The sequence below is a fragment of the Xenopus tropicalis genome, chromosome 4, assembly GCF_000004195.4.
Source record: "Xenopus tropicalis strain Nigerian chromosome 4, UCB_Xtro_10.0, whole genome shotgun sequence".
In the NCBI taxonomy this organism is placed as follows: Eukaryota; Metazoa; Chordata; class Amphibia; order Anura; family Pipidae; genus Xenopus; species Xenopus tropicalis.
Genome location: NC_030680.2, coordinates 89,310,104 through 89,327,406, shown reverse-complemented (window position 1 = coordinate 89,327,406; position 17,303 = coordinate 89,310,104). Strand labels below are relative to the sequence as shown.

At 37.2% G+C, this 17,303-nt stretch overlaps 1 protein-coding gene across 1 annotated transcript in view; it reads right to left on the bottom strand.

Annotated features, from left to right (window-relative positions):
* The window catches only part of ptprf (protein tyrosine phosphatase receptor type F), a 565,520-nt gene that overhangs the window by 313,331 nt on the left and 234,886 nt on the right, over positions 1–17,303 (bottom strand). The window contains exon 4 of the mRNA XM_031900923.1: positions 14,516–14,610. The gene's annotated coding sequence lies outside the window, so the exon portion shown is untranslated. The remainder of the gene's footprint in view (positions 1–14,515; positions 14,611–17,303) is intronic.

The following is a 17,303-nucleotide window of genomic DNA, read 5'->3' as shown; positions in this document are numbered from 1 at the left end:
GTGGATAATGGCATTTCCTGCAACATCCCAAACCTGTATTTTGCACTCTTGTGTTCACCCTTTTTGGCTGCTTTGTGTTTTGCTACTTAATATTTTGCAGACTTTGCAGCCTCAGTAATTCTTCCACTTCTGGTTTATGAATGAGGTGCGAAGGAGTATTGTGAAACAGAATACACAAAATAAGGTTGTTACTTTGTATCAGTAACTAGCCAAGTCATGGTAATGGTGTCTGGCTAAAACAAATCATCAGAACTAGAACCACTTTGTTGAAGTGGAACATAACAGGTCTAGCCTGCCATAATCCATTCAAAGGAGTATTAAAACATTCTGAACTGTGTTGACTTAAATGGGCACTAAATTCTGAAATTATACCAGTGATAGACTTTAACCCAACAATAAATAAAAAATTGCCTGGGCAAATTACACATTTTCTGGTACACGGGTAGCAGACAAACAATTGGATAAACCCCAGTGTTCCAGACAATCTCAAACTTTCCGGGCTGTGGCCTGACTGAATTAGAATTTCAGCTCTATTTTAAACTCCATTTTAGGCCCCATTTCATTAGCTCTTTGCCATGCCAGGATTGATACATTTAGTTTACCGTGCCAATATAAGTCAGAGTGAACATTTGCCCTTGACCCCATTGTCACAGAGGAGAAAATTAATAAATGTTTTTAGTATACACCTTGCAATGTTCCATCTGTGTCCCTACTGCTGTTGTTGAGCTGCAACTGACTTTATAGGCCTGAAACATTTGTACCCTCTTTGTAGGTGTATCAGTTACACAACTGATTTCTTGAGTCATGTGGAGCAGTGTTGAATATCATGGAGGTATATAGCACCAAATAAGGAAACAAAACCGATCTTCAACTTTGTCACAGGTTGAAGCTCATGATTGTGTACTTATATAGCTTTAGCAATATAATTCTTTCAAACAAAATAAAAAGACTTATAACTGATCCTGCAGACATCTGACTCTTAACTAAACCATTTAATAAATATGATGACATTGTTTGATATGATGACACTGTTTATAGTCAAGGCTAAGGTGCAAAAAACCACGTCACCTATGAATACAAGGGTGATCCAAACATCACCAAACCGTAAAAGAAGTTCAGAGATACATATATTTTGAGTATGGACTCAGAAAGAACCACTAGCTTCAGTTAAAATTAAAGCTGACCTATTGTTAATATAGTTTACATTTATATTGATAAATAAAGAGGGGGTTTTGCAAGGCTGAACTTAATGGAACATTTTAAAAGTGATTCAATTAATTCAATTTGATAGTTTTAAAAATGTAATTTTTAAGTTAAAAAATCCTGATATTTCTTAAAGCAAAATAAAAACAAGCAACAGCGTTCATTGCATTGAAATGTTTTGGGGCACATCCCCCTTAATCATAAACGATATAGGTGCGCACTGTACAACATAATCAAACTCTTTGCTGCTACAACATTAGGAAAACTAGGCAGTATAGCCATGCAATGAAAAATGAGTCCATCATTGGGAGCACAAATTATTGGCAGTCCAGACAGATAGAATTAATGATACTGTCGTAAAGGTGATCACGGATAATTATCTCACTAGCTGTTAAATCTATAGTAACATATAATTTTATCCATCAGCCTAATCATCTGCAATAACTGGTAAATATATCATTATAAAGTGTGACAAAAAAGAGAACATGTATTCAAACAGACATGGACAAGCATATAAGTAATGAAGCAGTCTTTATTCACAACAGGGACCTCAGGGATAGGAAGTACTGGATTGGATCATAAGTTTATCTATGATTAGCTATACAGGAACCTATATGAAGAGGATAACTATATATATATATATATATGTCCCGAAGGAAGAGCACCGTGGATTTTTTTCAATAAACACTTTTGTCTTTTTGCATTAAGTCCCTGTGTGTGCGGTACTCTAAAATTTTCAATGAAAGGTCAAGGCATGGGTAAATGGGTAATTTCCAATTAAAGGACAAAGTAAGGCTTAATTACATGGGGTACCAATATGTTAGGCAACCCAGCTAGTAATCATAACAGCTAACCTCAGACCAGTCCTTCTTTTCTCTGAAAAATGCAGTGGACTGGACATTAGAACCTAACTTTTTCTCTACTGTATAACTATGCACAGAGCCCAGAGCAACATCAAAGATCCTGGGGACAAGACCCAACCTTTTTTCCTAAAAGTTGGACCGGGTACTGAGGTTAGCAATTATAACCACTGAGGGTACCTAACAAATTGGCATCCTCTCAGTGATTAGGCTTTTCCTTTTCCTTGTTAAATTGCATGTATATTGTGGTGACCAATAACATTTGCTCTCTAACTGCATGCCAAATCAAGAACCTACCAGCAAAAGGCCTCTTCCAGAGAAATCTATCTCCCACAATAGCCAGTTAGATTGAAACTTTTGAAAGGCTCTGGAACAACCCCATCAAAATATTTTCCAAAAACAAAATCAGGAGGAGTTACAGACTTACCACAAAACACTGTGAACACTTCAATGTAAAAAGAAAAAGCTGTATAGAAAAGTATACATCTGTGTGACAGAACTATCCTCATACAAAACACATACATATAAACTTTGACCAAAAAAAAGGACTTTGACATCTTAAAAACATTTTTATGAAGTAGAAAACAAGAATTCCATCAGCAGTCCACTTACAGCAGTAAACAAAACAGAAAAAGATCCACCTGGAGCCCAAAAGCTGAAATGAGCCTTACACCCTTACATACATATATAACTACATAGACAACTTCAGTCAAAACTTTACAAATATAAATACGGAGAACAAAAAGCATATATCTCTTCTGCAGTGGAATGCCATGCTGTGGTCTTCATGCACGGGAAACTTATAAACACCTATTAAACACACTCACTACATGGAACTGCAGGAGAACCCCACAGTCACTATGATCACATATAGACATAAATTCCCCAAAATATTAATGAGCTTTGCTTTTACAAGGGGAAAGCCTATCTTTGATATAACTAAAAAATCAAATGAAAATCTCTCTTGAGAAAAACATCTTGCAAATTCTAATAAACACTCAGCTATATTCTGATCTCCTGGAGAATAGGGCTGAAATTGGCTAGATACCAGACTAAACAGTTTTAGCCACAACGGATAAAGAAACAGAGCAACTGATAGTCCCATTAAAAGCAGAGAGGAGAGGCAAAACAGGAAATTAAAAATAAGTGTATCAGGGGGCACCTCGGAGGGATACGTGACATGACTATTATTGATTTTAATTTCAAAATGACTGATTTCAGCACACTAATTGTCATGGTGATAAATCCCCCTGAGGGCCCCCTGATACACTCATTTTTATGGGAGCAATGGCAAATGTAGTCATACCTGTAAGTAGTGATGAGCGAATCTGTTCCGTTTCGCTTCACGGCTATTATTTTGTCGCCCGCGACTATTATTTTGTTGCACGGCTATTCTTTTGATGCCGGCAAAATTTTCTGTGGCAAATTTTTTCATCTGTTTCATGAAACAATCCGCCAATGGCGAAACGCAGAAATTGGCCGCAAATCCATGCCTGGTGAAAAATTTCGCCCATCACTAGTCATAAGTTTAATTTTATCCATTTATTAGTCAAAAATCTGACTCAACAGAGTGGTGAAATCTATGGATCGCTTGGTGACTTCATTTTTACAAAAGGACATTATAGCACATTGACACTTCAAAGGACCTGCTTGTTTCAAGTTTCACACATCCCTGCTAAATATCCATACTGTGCATTTGGAGTCTAGAATAACCAATACGTATGATAATATATTCATACTTTATTTATTCTAATCTTGTTTTCATTTTTCATGTCAAGTGTTCTATTACCCCAGGGGTAAATTTCCCAGAGTAACTTTCCTTGGCCCATAGCAGCTGCTTCCATGTAGAAGGTGCAAACAAAAGACCAGTTCATATTTGGTCTTTGGCTACAGGAGCCAGATGCTTGTAATTTTTACTGTGGTGCTTAAAGGGACCATCTCACTGGAGATTACAGACAGCCTTATTCTTATTCATCCCTGATGGCTTCTGGGATTTTTTCATAGCCTTTGGTTGTGCCACCCTCTGTCACCAAATCTCTGCTCATCCTTAGTGATGAGCGAATCTGTTCCGTTTCGCTTCGCTGAAAAATTCGAGAATCTTTCAAAAGATCCGCGAAACGGTGAAAATGTCGCCCCCTGACTATTCTTTTGTCGCCCGCGGCTATTATTTTGTCACGCAGCTATTATTTTGTCTCCCGCGGCTATTATTTTGTTGCCCGCGGTTTTTATTTAGTCGCCTGCGGTTTTTATTCAGTCGCCCGCGGCTATTATTTTGTCACCCACGGCTATTATTTTTTCACCCACGGCTATTATTTCGTCATGCGGCTATTATTTTGTCTCCTGCGGCTATTATTTTGTCTCCCGCGGCTATTATTTTGACGCCCGTGACAATTTTTGGACGTGCGGCAAATTTTTCCGCAGCAAATTTTCTCATCCGTTTCGCGAAACAATCCACCAATTGCGAAACGCAGAAATTCGCAGCGAATCCATGCCTGGCGAAACATTTCGCCCATCACTACTCATCCTAGCTCCCTAAATCGCCAAAGAAAATTACCATGAGTAGGGAGACTGCCGTTGGATCATATTGACACAGGCCTCTACCTTCTTACAGTGTAAAATAAAGTTCTACTGAACTCAACAGACCTAGTAATTGTTAAGCATTGTATGGGTAATTGATACAAGACTACAGTACTGCAGACCACCAGGAATTCTAAATACTGTTCCATTAAATCCAGGATGTCTGGCACAAAGCATTTTATATGAATTGAATTAAAAAAATTGCTATGTTAAGTAAAATAATTGTTTCTTATGATTTGGGAGTCTTCTATATTAAGCAGCATTAGGCCCAACCTATCATAAGCAAGACTGACATTTTCCCCTCTTTCTTTCCTTAGCAATTAGCTCTGCCCTCTTGTGAATCTGTATAGGAAGAGTCAAAGGTGGCTGGAGCCAGAGGAAAATTTCTCCTTAAGATGATAAATAGAGTACAGCTTTCATCTAGGGAATAATAATGAACAGGTCACTAAGTGTGAGACTTGTTTGTTAGGTGTTAAAATTTATCATTTTACCTCAGAGTGAATGTGCTGTAAAACTGGGAGACAGCAATTTGTTTTATGCCTGGTAGGGTATAGGCATTTGTTAGTGCAGACAGCTATCACAGCAGCGTATATGAAGAATATACTGGGGACTGTGCGGGCAGTATGTTTCTTACACAGCTTGGCAATATTATTCTTAAAATAAAAAAACGTGTAAAAGAAATTTCCCATTTTGTTTCCATAAGAGGTTCATTTCACAGGAGTGTGTGAATTTATTGTATTCTCTCTTGCTGCTTGCCTGTAGGCAACCAGGTTTGAAAGTCTTGTTTAACTATCTGTGTCAGAGCATCCAAAATGCACTTCTACTGTATATCAATTAATACATACACATAGCGACATTTATCCCTACAATAATACAATGTATCTTATATTTAGCAAGTAGCTTTCAGCGAAAAATGGTAATTCCAGCCAGAATGAAAGCCGGCAGTAAAATCTAATCCATCTGGTTTGGTGATTTGCAAATAAAAACTTTCCACTGAATGGCACAGTACCTGGATGTCTGTACTTACTAAGCAATCTGGCTTGAAAGCGACTACAGTTTCAGTTTTTATAATCTTAGATAATTGTTTGCAGTTGTCTGCTGAGCAGAATTCCAGAAGCATTGAACAGTCGGTTTATCTAGAACTTTAAAGAACCCTGACTAGAAACTATAATATATAGCTCAGCCTTTCATACTACTGGGACATTTCCCATTTTGGATAAGTCTAGCGTATCATACAAGATCAGCCTATAAATAAATGCCCCCAAAGGCACAAAACGTGTCAGGCTTTTTTTCTTGTCCTAAATAAAATATCTTTTTAACTTATTCATTTATTACTTTTTGTGAGATTTTACATGCCCACAGACTGGGGAGCTCTGTGAGCATTTTTACCCTCTTTATAACTATATTCACTTATAGCCATTATATAATTTTCCCCCATTGGAGCATTGATTACCGCTCTCTTTTCATTTTTTGCAAATATCATACAAGATGAGCCAAAAATACATTCCCGTTTATAGTACCTCATTTTACAACTTTCATTAGACTTCCATACCAAGTTTGCAGGTAGCATTTGTCAGTATCAGAAGGGATCTTATCCACCCCATTCTAAATATTATGTCCACCACTTAAAGGGCTACTATCCAGATTGATTTCCTGGTTTCCTAACCTCATTCTATAGATCTGCAGTTTAAAAAAAGTACAGTTATGTAAACAAAGTGATTTTTTAAGTCAGTAGTTTAATAACAAGGTATTCATTCTATGTACCTCTCCTTCCAATATGACATTTAGGTGATTGGTCAGAGTAGAGATGTAACAGATGCCTATACATTTGACTGGAAGTCTTCAAGGCTTGAAACAAATGATTACAAATAGAGCACCTTCATTTTATAAGTGGTAAAGGTAGGCTAACAGACTGAATTGCCTGCACTTTTACCACTAAAAATGGGGTCCTATTACTTATGTTAAATCAAATCAAGTATTACATTTGAATTAAGCACTGGATTGGTAAGGTACCTTTGGATCTTTAATTGGTAAGTACCAGAATGTGGAACATCACAGTTGAGTAGCTGCTCACATGGCTTTACTCTGCACAGAGTAAAATTATTCATTTGAAGAGAGAAATTCTCCTTCCATTATCATAATTTGTATCTGGGCTATATTACAGCTTGACTCATTTGCAAGTAATGAAACCTAATTCAAGGCTACAGATGCAGCATTTTCCCTGCCCATAATTACAGATGTCTATGAAGATTTTCATTCATCCAGGTCATGGTATACAGTACAATATCTAGTAAAGTTAAGTATAAAGAAAGTGGACATTTTAAATTTTTTGAAAATGCGGTAGGGAATGAATAGTTCTTTTTCAATCAGAACACCTTTTACCTTTTCCACCCTTCTCACAACTACACCCAACCCATATTCTCTGGACAAGATCGTTACTACCCTTGCTCTACAGTATTGCTGTTTAAACTTCAGGAGCTCACAGGACCCATGACCTTATGAAGAACAATAAATCACTTTAATGTGTCAGATAGGCAGAGTAGGCCCTTGCAATACTATGTCCAAAACATAGACAGCAATGTAGCTCTTAAAAACATTTTTTAAATAATCCCATTACCAAATTCATTTGCATCTGATCTGCAGGCATTTTATAAGTCTTGCTCGCTTAAACAGTGTTTGCTGAAATACTTAAGCAATGTACACTTCATTCCTGTTTAATTTTATTGCTGTTTAATGCCCTAACAGTTTCATTGAAAGGAAAAAGCTGTCTGTACAGTTTTGTTTAAAAAAGCAGAAGCTTGAAAAAAAAAATCCTTGAAGAGGTCAGACGCACGCTCTCAATAACGTCACCCGGCAAAATGGCCACCGGGTGACACGCAAAACGGAGCAGAAAAGAATGCGGTGGTGCAGGCTGTAGGAGGAGATTGAGGGAGCGGCACTTATGCGGTTTAAGTGGGGGTAAGGCACCCTATCCATTAGAAGTGAAATTAAAATTAGGGTTGACATCTCCTTTAACTTTGTGGTAAGGCATAAATACAAATCATATCAAACTTGGGTTTATCCTTATCTTTCTAGCTGCTTTTCTGTATAATTTATTGAAAGAAATAATGTGAAGGCAACAAGTCAATCCCTGGCACAATGAATATTCAGGTAATGCGGTCTGGTAGCCAGGAAATCTCTGATCCCATCAGATCTCACTGTGACTCCCTGCAGACCTTCTAAGCAGTGTGAGAAACACAGCCCCATGCAGCCAAGAGTGGCAGGTACCAGGCTTGCAAGCTAATTGTGTTGTATATTGGTGCACACAGAACAGGTTGCTCAAAAACCTCAATATGTGTATTAAGGCAATGCGACAGCCAGAACACAATCTTAATGAAACAGAAAAGATAAATGGCACCTTTAAAAAGAAACCGTACAAAAAACACAGCCTCTCCTTTCTTGGTGAAATATATTCAATTGGCAAATGAAGCAGAACAAATTCCAGCAGTTTATGGAAACAACACTATTTGCAGCTGAGCTAGTTGTGATCCCAAAAAGCATAAGGCAGACAGACATTTTACCCCAAAAGCACTCTGCATAGTTACATGCCACCCTGAAAGGAAGCAGAAGAATAGGCTTACTACAGGTATGGGATCTTTTATTCAGATACCTGTTATCCAGAAAGCTCTGAATTGCGGGAAGGCCATTTCGTACAGACTCAATTTTAATCAAATAATTCAGATTTTCAAATAATTTCCATTTCCCTTTTAAAACAGTAGCTTGTACTTGATCCAAACCAAGATATAATAATCCTTATAGGAGGCAGAACAATCCTATTGGCTTTATTTAATGTGTAAATGATTTTTAAGTAGACAAAGTATGGTGATCCAAATTATGGAAAGACCCCTTATCCGCAAACCCGCAGATCTTGAGCATTCTGGATAACAGGTCCAATATCTATACTTCTATGTACTTCCTACTGTTAAAAAAATGTTATTTGAATTTCATGACCATTCATAGGCACAAGTCCTCATGGTATTCCTAGTTGACTTTTAATAAGCATTCATTTGAAATTCACAGGTCAGAAATTAAATAAAGTGAAAACATGGACCTGATATTGAAAATATCGAGCTGAAGGATTCCCAGCAGTTTGATATTTTCTCCATATACCAATATTTTTCTGACAGTCAGGAAAGATTTCAACAAATTGACACATTTATCAAACCTGATACCTACGTTAATCTATCAGCATGTGTTTGCTCTGTGAAAGGATTCAGACAATTATATTCTGTGATGGAGAAAGTTGTTTCAGTGTTCAAAATGAGTTGTTAAATCTAAAAATCTTGGTAATGTTTTATTGAGTGGTAACTATAGTTGCTTCTCGGTAAAAATTACCTGTGCTTGATAAATCAGGCCCTCAATATTTATTAAGTGAATTCAATCTCCCAATATAAGGTACAGTGGAGGAAATAATTATTTGACCCCTCACTGATTTTGTAAGTTTGTCCAATGACAAAGAAATGAAAAGTCTCAGAACAGTATCATTTCAATGGTAGGTTTATTTTAACAGTGGCAGATAGCACATCAAAAGGAAAATCGAAAAAATAACTTTAAATAAAAGATAGCAACTGATTTGCATTTCATTGAGTGAAATAAGTTTTTGAACCCCTACCAACCATTAAGAGTTCTGGCTCCCACAGAGTGGTTAGACACTTCTACTCAATTAGTCAACCTCATTAAGGACACCTGTCTTAACTAGTCACCTGTATAAAAGACACCTGTCCACAGAATCAATCAATCAAGCAGACTCCAAACTCTCCAACATGGGAAAGACCAAAGAGCTGTCCAAGGATGTCAGAGACAAAATTGTAGACCTGCACAAGGCTGGAATGGGCTACAAAACCATTAGCAAGAAGCTGGGAGAGAAGGTGACAACTGTTGGTGCGATTGTTCGAAAATGGAAGGAGCACAAAATGACCATCAATCGACCTCGCTCTGGGGCTCCACGCAAGATCTCACCTCGTGGGGTGTCAATGATTCTGAGAAAGGTGAAAAAGCATCCTAGAACTACACGGGAGGAGTTAGTTAATGACCTCAAATTAGCAGGGACCACAGTCACCAAGAAAACCATTGGAAACACATTACACCGCAATGGATTAAAATCCTGCAGGGCTCGCAAGGTCCCCCTGCTCAAGAAGGCACATGTGCAGGCCCGTCTGAAGTTTGCCAATGAACACCTGAATGATTCTGTGAGTGACTGGGAGAAGGTGCTGTGGTCTGATGAGACCAAAATAGAGCTCTTTGGCATTAACTCAACTCGCTGTGTTTGGAGGAAGAAAAATGCTGCCTATGACCCCCAAAACACCGTCCCCACCGTCAAGCATGGGGGTGGAAACATTTTGCTTTGGGGGTGTTTTTCTGCTAAGGGCACAGGACAACTTATTCGCATTAAGGGGAAAATGGACGGAGCCATGTATCGTGAAATCCTGAACGACAACCTCCTTCCCTCTGCCAGGAAACTGAAAATGGGTCGTGGATGGGTGTTCCAGCACGACAATGACCCAAAACATACAGCAAAGGCAACAAAGGAGTGGCTCAAGAAGAAGCACATTAAGGTCATGGAGTGGCCTAGTCAGTCTCCAGACCTTAATCCAATAGAAAACCTATGGAGGGAGCTCAAGCTCAGAGTTGCACAGAGACAGCCTCGAAACCTTAGGGATTTAGAGATGATCTGCAAAGAGGAGTGGGACCAACATTCCTCCTAAAATGTGCGCAAACTTGGTCATCAATTACAAGAAACGTTTGACCTCTGTGCTTGCAAACAAGGGTTTTTCCACTAAGTATTAAGTCTTTTTTTGTTAGAGGGTTCAAAAACTTATTTCACTCAATGAAATGCAAATCAGTTGCTATCTTTTATTTAAAGTTATTTTTTCGATTTTCCTTTTGATGTGCTATCTGCCACTGTTAAAATAAACCTACCATTGAAATGATACTGTTCTGAGACTTTTCATTTCTTTGTCATTGGACAAACTTACAAAATCAGTGAGGGGTCAAATAATTATTTCCTCCACTGTATGTTATCTGCATTTATGTAAACTGAGGCTACCATGTAAGCTTAAAAATTCATATGTATATACATATATATATATATAAATACACACATATATAAAGAGAGAGAACGAGAGCAAGCGCGCACAAGAGAGAGAAATGAAAACATGCTGAATAAGGAAGTAAATAAGTGATTTGCCTCAGAGAAAAACTATATGAATGATAAAAAAACTGCATATTTTTTCCATTTAAATGGACACTATTTCTCTTTTCCAGCATGATCTACATAAATGAGGTTTGTCAAAAAAATTATTGCTGCCTGTTGGGGTTATTAAGAAATATCTATGGTTTTTATTTTTCTTAATTTCAACAGGGCAAAGACTAAAACTGAGACTTTACATTTCCAGCTCTCTTTTTAGGTCTACTTAGTCACTGTTTCAGGAGGGGAAAGTATTAAAACAAATAACCAATCCACAGATAAGAAGTCTATATAGAAAGTTGTTCCTTATTTTAAAGCATGCTGCAGCGTGAGGGGGGGGGGGTGTTGTTTATAAAGAGGTCATTTTCTCAATTTAAAAGAACAGGTACAACACAGGTCCTATTTATTGTGCCCCTATTGAACAAAGGTGTATATTGGGGTATTCTGTTCATTTAATAATGGAGCTTCAACTGAGTTATATATGGTCTTTGCTGATCTAATCCTATAAAAACAACAATCATAGCTGCTGTTACTAAGCAATAATAATTCATAGCAGTCTAATATGAACTGAGGTTACTTGGACCCAAGGCTTAACATTTCCAGTCTGGCAAAATGCAATATTGTTGCGAAGCCTGCGGTCTACATGGCAAAGCAGACATTGTCCCCTTTGCTCCAAAGTAATGTCAGGATGTCATTAAAAACTAAGCAACCATTGAAATCCACTCATAAATGAAATGGTCTTTAGAAAATGAAATTATTTTTAAATATGCATTGGCACAGGACTAAAGTTTCAGCCTTTTGTATTAATACTAAGATTTTCCTCAATTCCACACTTAATCAGCGTCACACATAGATACAGGCCAAGTGGAGGGCAAGGAAAGGATAACTTGCAAGACCTTATTTCTATATATAGCAATTGATATTTCGATATGTCCACCCCATTTGCTGTCAGCCCATTCATTTCTCTGTGATATTAAGCTTGTTGTGTCACTACGGGCAACAGTAGCACAGCACACTTCATATATCAGATGTCACATTCTAGACTCATGCCAAAAAAATTCCTTTAATGTGTGATGAAAACACGTTTCTTTCAGAAAATAGATTTAGCAAATGTCCACCTCTTACAAGCTTTCTAACCTTTTTAACAGTCTGCATGGCAGGATCTTCTGAATGGTATAATATGTCTAACTGCTGCAGGTATGGCATTTATTATCTCAAATGCTTGGAATCTGGGCCATCCTGGATAAAGGGTCTCTGTGTAATATGGAACACGATTCCTCAAGGCGACTTAAAATGTTTAAGTGTTAAAAAACCAAAGAGAGCTGTTCTGCCATCAACATAGATTTCTGATAGCTTATTTAAGAAGTACAAGGCACTGCCTAATTTATAATTTATAAAGATGCATCAGATTTAGGATTTCATTTAGAATTTGGCAGAAACCTAGTACTTTTTTCAATGTTCAGCTGATCTATAACTGAACCCTTTGGCCATGTGATTTTAAAACTGTAGACAACTTAATGCAACCATTTTTGCTCACAATTGAGGCTTTTTTAAAAGAAAGGTTCATTATTTGGCAACTCTTTTGTGTATTATTCAGTATGTGGCTAAATACAAATACAAATTATGGGTCTGATGCATACCTACCTATTATTACAGACAATTCACCTATAATCTCAACTTAAGAACAAAAGGTAAAATCAAGGAGGGGGGGCAATACTGTTCCAAATTCCAGGCCATCCTGGGCAGGCACATGTACTATACATAAAAAGGGAGTGTGACAAGTATCTATATTATAGATGTTTCTACTCCATAACTGGTGGCACATTATAAATTAAATAGTTTTGCCCAACAGAGTACTTGTCACAGCTAAAACTGCATTACTAGGATTATGGCAAGTAAACTGCAGCATAGACTTGAAATAAATGGAAGGCTGCACATACAAAGTCTAGCAATCACTGAAATTTTGTATTAGGAGCACATATCCACTCAATATTTTGTGTTCTGAACATTAGACAGCATTCTTATACTCCCTACTCTAGTTGTTGAGGGTGAAATGAAGATAAGCCCTTAATTTAAAATGGACCTGTGCCCAATATGTTTTTTGCATCATGCTACCGCATTCTTTTAAGTTACTTCCCCCTCCCTCATAGCAGAGGCCTGAGTGTGACCTATAATCTTTGAAGCTGTACTATATTTGAATAAGAAGCTACAGTGTAGAGGAGGCTCTATACCACTACATAGAATTGGCCACGACATGATCAGAATATGCAGATGGAAACATTTAAATATTTCACTGGCTACAAATTATTACTGAGAAATCTGTTGTGTTTAATATTAATTCTTGGTAAGATATAGCGAGATGTTCCCTTGTATATATCACTATGTTTTACTGAATATATAGAGTAATATGTATAAACAAAGTTAAACCCTTCTTATAAATACAGTATATTCTTTTATATTTGTTTATAACTAGTAATGTTACAACATATATATAACAATATATATATAACAATATATATATATATATATATATATATATATATATACAGCCAGTTGGTGCACACCACTAACAATACTTATACCTGGGTGCAAGAGCAAATATAGTACAATAAGACAAAATTATATATATATATATATATATATGTACTGTCAAAAACAAGCAAGGCTGGAACATATGAAATGGTTGCATTAGGTAGGGAAAAAATCAGTACAAGTAATGTAATTTATTGCATGCATCAATATGATGTGTTAAGCACAGTAAGTTTTGATGGAATGGTCTGAATTGCTCCTTTGGTGGCTGTAACAGATGGACATATTGTAACATAGGAATAGGCAGGACTGGCTGCTGAGAAGCTCTCTAGCATCAAAATTCATTATTGGTCCCTCTGCTAGATTTGCCAGTCAGATCCAATAAATTGCTACTGCCATTTTTCAAGAGCGAACAATAAATCTGACAGATGACAAATCTGCGGCTAAAACTTTGTACAGCTCATTACTGCACTATCCTCGCCAATTCACGTCGCACTGCTTTTCAATCCTTGTACTAACTCATGTCCACATCTAGTCAAACGGTACTTCCACTTGTCACCTACAGGAGAAAATGCTTATGACCCACAATGTTTTAGCATGTGTCTGTATTCCATCAAAGGTGACAGGAAGATGTAGAACAAGCAAGAACAAAGCTACATTTCATATTTGCACTGTAGGAGATGCCTTTCACACAAACCAAAATCTATTTTCATTTTCTATTTCAGAATTTAATCAAATACCCACCAGTCAGTAGCATTTAAGACATTTGGCCTAATAAACCATACACAAGAAACTTTCCTAAGAACATTTCCTGTGGAACATTTGTTTTTTCTTTATTCACTCATAGATTCACTTTTGCTGAGTATAGCAGTGCAATATAATATATGTAATACATATACTGTATAATATTACCAACACACTGCAAGATTTTATATGAAAGTATGAGGAACGTAGTGCTTCCAGTGGCAAATATGCTGCATTGAACTTCTGTCACTTCTATCACTCTTTCACAGTTTCAAATCTAAAAATGATTGGTAACCTAGAAATAATATATTTAATATAAAGTAATACTTAAGCAAAGGACTACAAAATGCAGGCATAATAAAGAAAAGGAACATACCTTGCTGGGCTGGTGCAGGGATTCCATTGAGATGTGTGTAAATGCAGGAGGCCAGCTACACTCTAGAAGACAACCTCTTGGCAAATCAGAAGAACCTAGGAAAAGAGAAGAATGAGATGACTGAAATTTCCCAAATCTGACTTGTAAGAATCAATTAAAAGAAAACTATACCCCCAAACAACGTAGGTCTCTATAAAAATATATTGCTTTTGTTAAACCTTGCTTCATCTTATTAAACCATTTTCATAAAAATATACTTTTATAGTAGTATGTGCTATTGGGTAATGCTAAATAGAAATGTGCCATTTTAATAATTACGGGGTGCCCCCTGGGATCATTGGATTCACAGTGCACACAAACAAGTCTAAGCACACATACATGCTAGGCCCCATCAGCCAATTAATGTACAGAGTTCTGCCTTTTGCTTCCACACTACATCCTGTTAAAGTTAAAGCTGCATTATTTCCTGTCAGGTGATCTCTGCGGGAGCACACAGCCCATCACAAAATGGTGGCTCAAGGGAAAGGATGTAAAAGGGCAATATTTACTTATATATATATTCCAGTTTGGCGAGATTCTTTAATAGGTCACTTAATATCATATAAATTATCTGTTGGTTAAGTATTCATTCTGGGGGTATAGTTTTCCTTTAAAACTCTAATGGTTTTTTCATAAACAACATAGATAAATAAATGCTCTGCAGTGTGCGCCAGTCAGCAAGCATGCAATATTAAACATGTTTACTTTGAAGAATCATTTGTTTATTACTGTAAAGAAAAAGTTAGCAGATACCCCCCATAATCTGATAGAAATATCAACACCACCTGTTTTCATACAGTTTTTCTGTCTGCCCATAACCACAATGATTTTATATCCGAAATACAGATATGCAGATATCTGACTTTGAAAAACACTCAGATTTTAAGTAGGCTCTGATTTTCCAAACTACAAATTACAATAAAAAAGTCTGATTGCATGGGCTTGATTGCTGGGTGTACCTATGGGAATCTATCTTCTCAGTGTCCTGAGGTCCTACTCAGAATTCACAATAAATCATTTTAAACTCATATTTCTTATGTTACATTCCTACCACATCTAAGTTTATGTTCCTGACATTTTTACAAGACATGCCAATCGATATCCCTAAACTAACTGGGCATTTATGCATGCAGCACACTTATTAATGGGATAAATTGTTGACAATCCATCGGACAGTTATCTTGCACTATGTGCCCTATATAACTTTTGACCTTTTTTCTCATCTTCACTTGTGACTGGTATTGATCATCCCTGGAAACTGAAGATGGCCAGTTCAGTTCTTATTGTAACCCTGGCTTTTCATTAGATGCCCTTAAAAATAAACTATACCCCTGAGTATTGCAGATCTACATAATAATATATCACATAAAAAAACCTGTGACTTTTGCTATTTGTTTGATTTTTGAGATGAACCCTGAGGGCACAAGTTGACTCTTTTATTTTGGCAGAATTCATTTCAAGGTAAACTATGTAGAAAGATTTATTGATATGCATACTGTAATAATTTGATAAGATTCTTTTTAAAGAACCATATTTTATCCCAAAGTACAGTATTATAATGTTCCTATTTTTTATCATATACTGTAAATATATCTAGGCCCCAAGTTCACTATTCTGGCTGGCAACCTTTATGACTGAAACTGTAGGAAGTTAAGAGAAGACTTGGTCATGGTCAAAATTTTGGTATGGCTCGCTGTAGGTGTGAGTCTTTGGGTTCATGCGATACACACGAGATACATGTTCCTTTAAATTAACATGTTAGGTGAGTCAGTCAATTCTAGCTCTCTTTTCACATTGTATTCAAGCTTTTAACATTACTGTTTGATGAAATATTTCATATTGTACTCAAAAAGCCTGGGTGAAGAGATTTGTTTTAAACCTGCTTTTAAAGATATCTCTTGGACTGTGTAGTTTCCTGTTTAATTCAACTCTGGGTACCGTGAGCTTTCCTGACTATAGAACAGAGGGAATGGGTGGGGATATGAGGAAATCAAAAGTTCTTACAGATACACAGGGCTTAGATTATTTATAGATTTAAAGGAGATGTAAATGTTAAAAAAACAAATCATATATTTAGACTACTATTCTCTACACTTTACACTACCATAATTTTTAATAGAAGACTACCTTAACCCACCGTGTCCAGCACTTCCCCCTGGTGTTTTGCAGTCACATGCGCCATACACAAGCTGGCTCCTGCTGCCTCCAGGCATGCACAGAAGGGCTCTCCACTTCGACAGTCTTGTCGGAGTAGTAAGAGACCTGAACAGGAAGTGGGGGCGGAGCTTCACATTGAACAAGGAAGAAGAGGACCCCTGTAGCTTGTAACTCAGCAACCAGGTCAGAAAGAACAGAGGGACAAAGGTAGGCAATCTGGAAAGCTGTTTAGAGTAATTTTAATAATAGAAAAAAAAAGGTTTACTTATTCTTTAAAAGAAGGTTTACTTATGCTGGGCTCTGTTGCATCACCCCAGCAGCCTTATTGGTTAGGTGGGGTCAGCCAATAAGGACTGACTCCTATATAAGCCCAGCCCTCCTCCAGCCACACTTGCCTGAATATTGGTCTATCTTCGAGCACTGTGGCTAGTCCCTTGCTCCTAGCTCCCTGTTCTGGCTCCTGGTTCTATTCTGATTCTGCTCTAGCTCAGTCCTTGTTAAATCCTGTTCCAGTCCTGTTCCAGTTCTCACTCCAGTCCTGTCCCGACTTGATCTCAGTCTTTGCCTGCTCTTCCCTGTCTTGCTCTAGGTC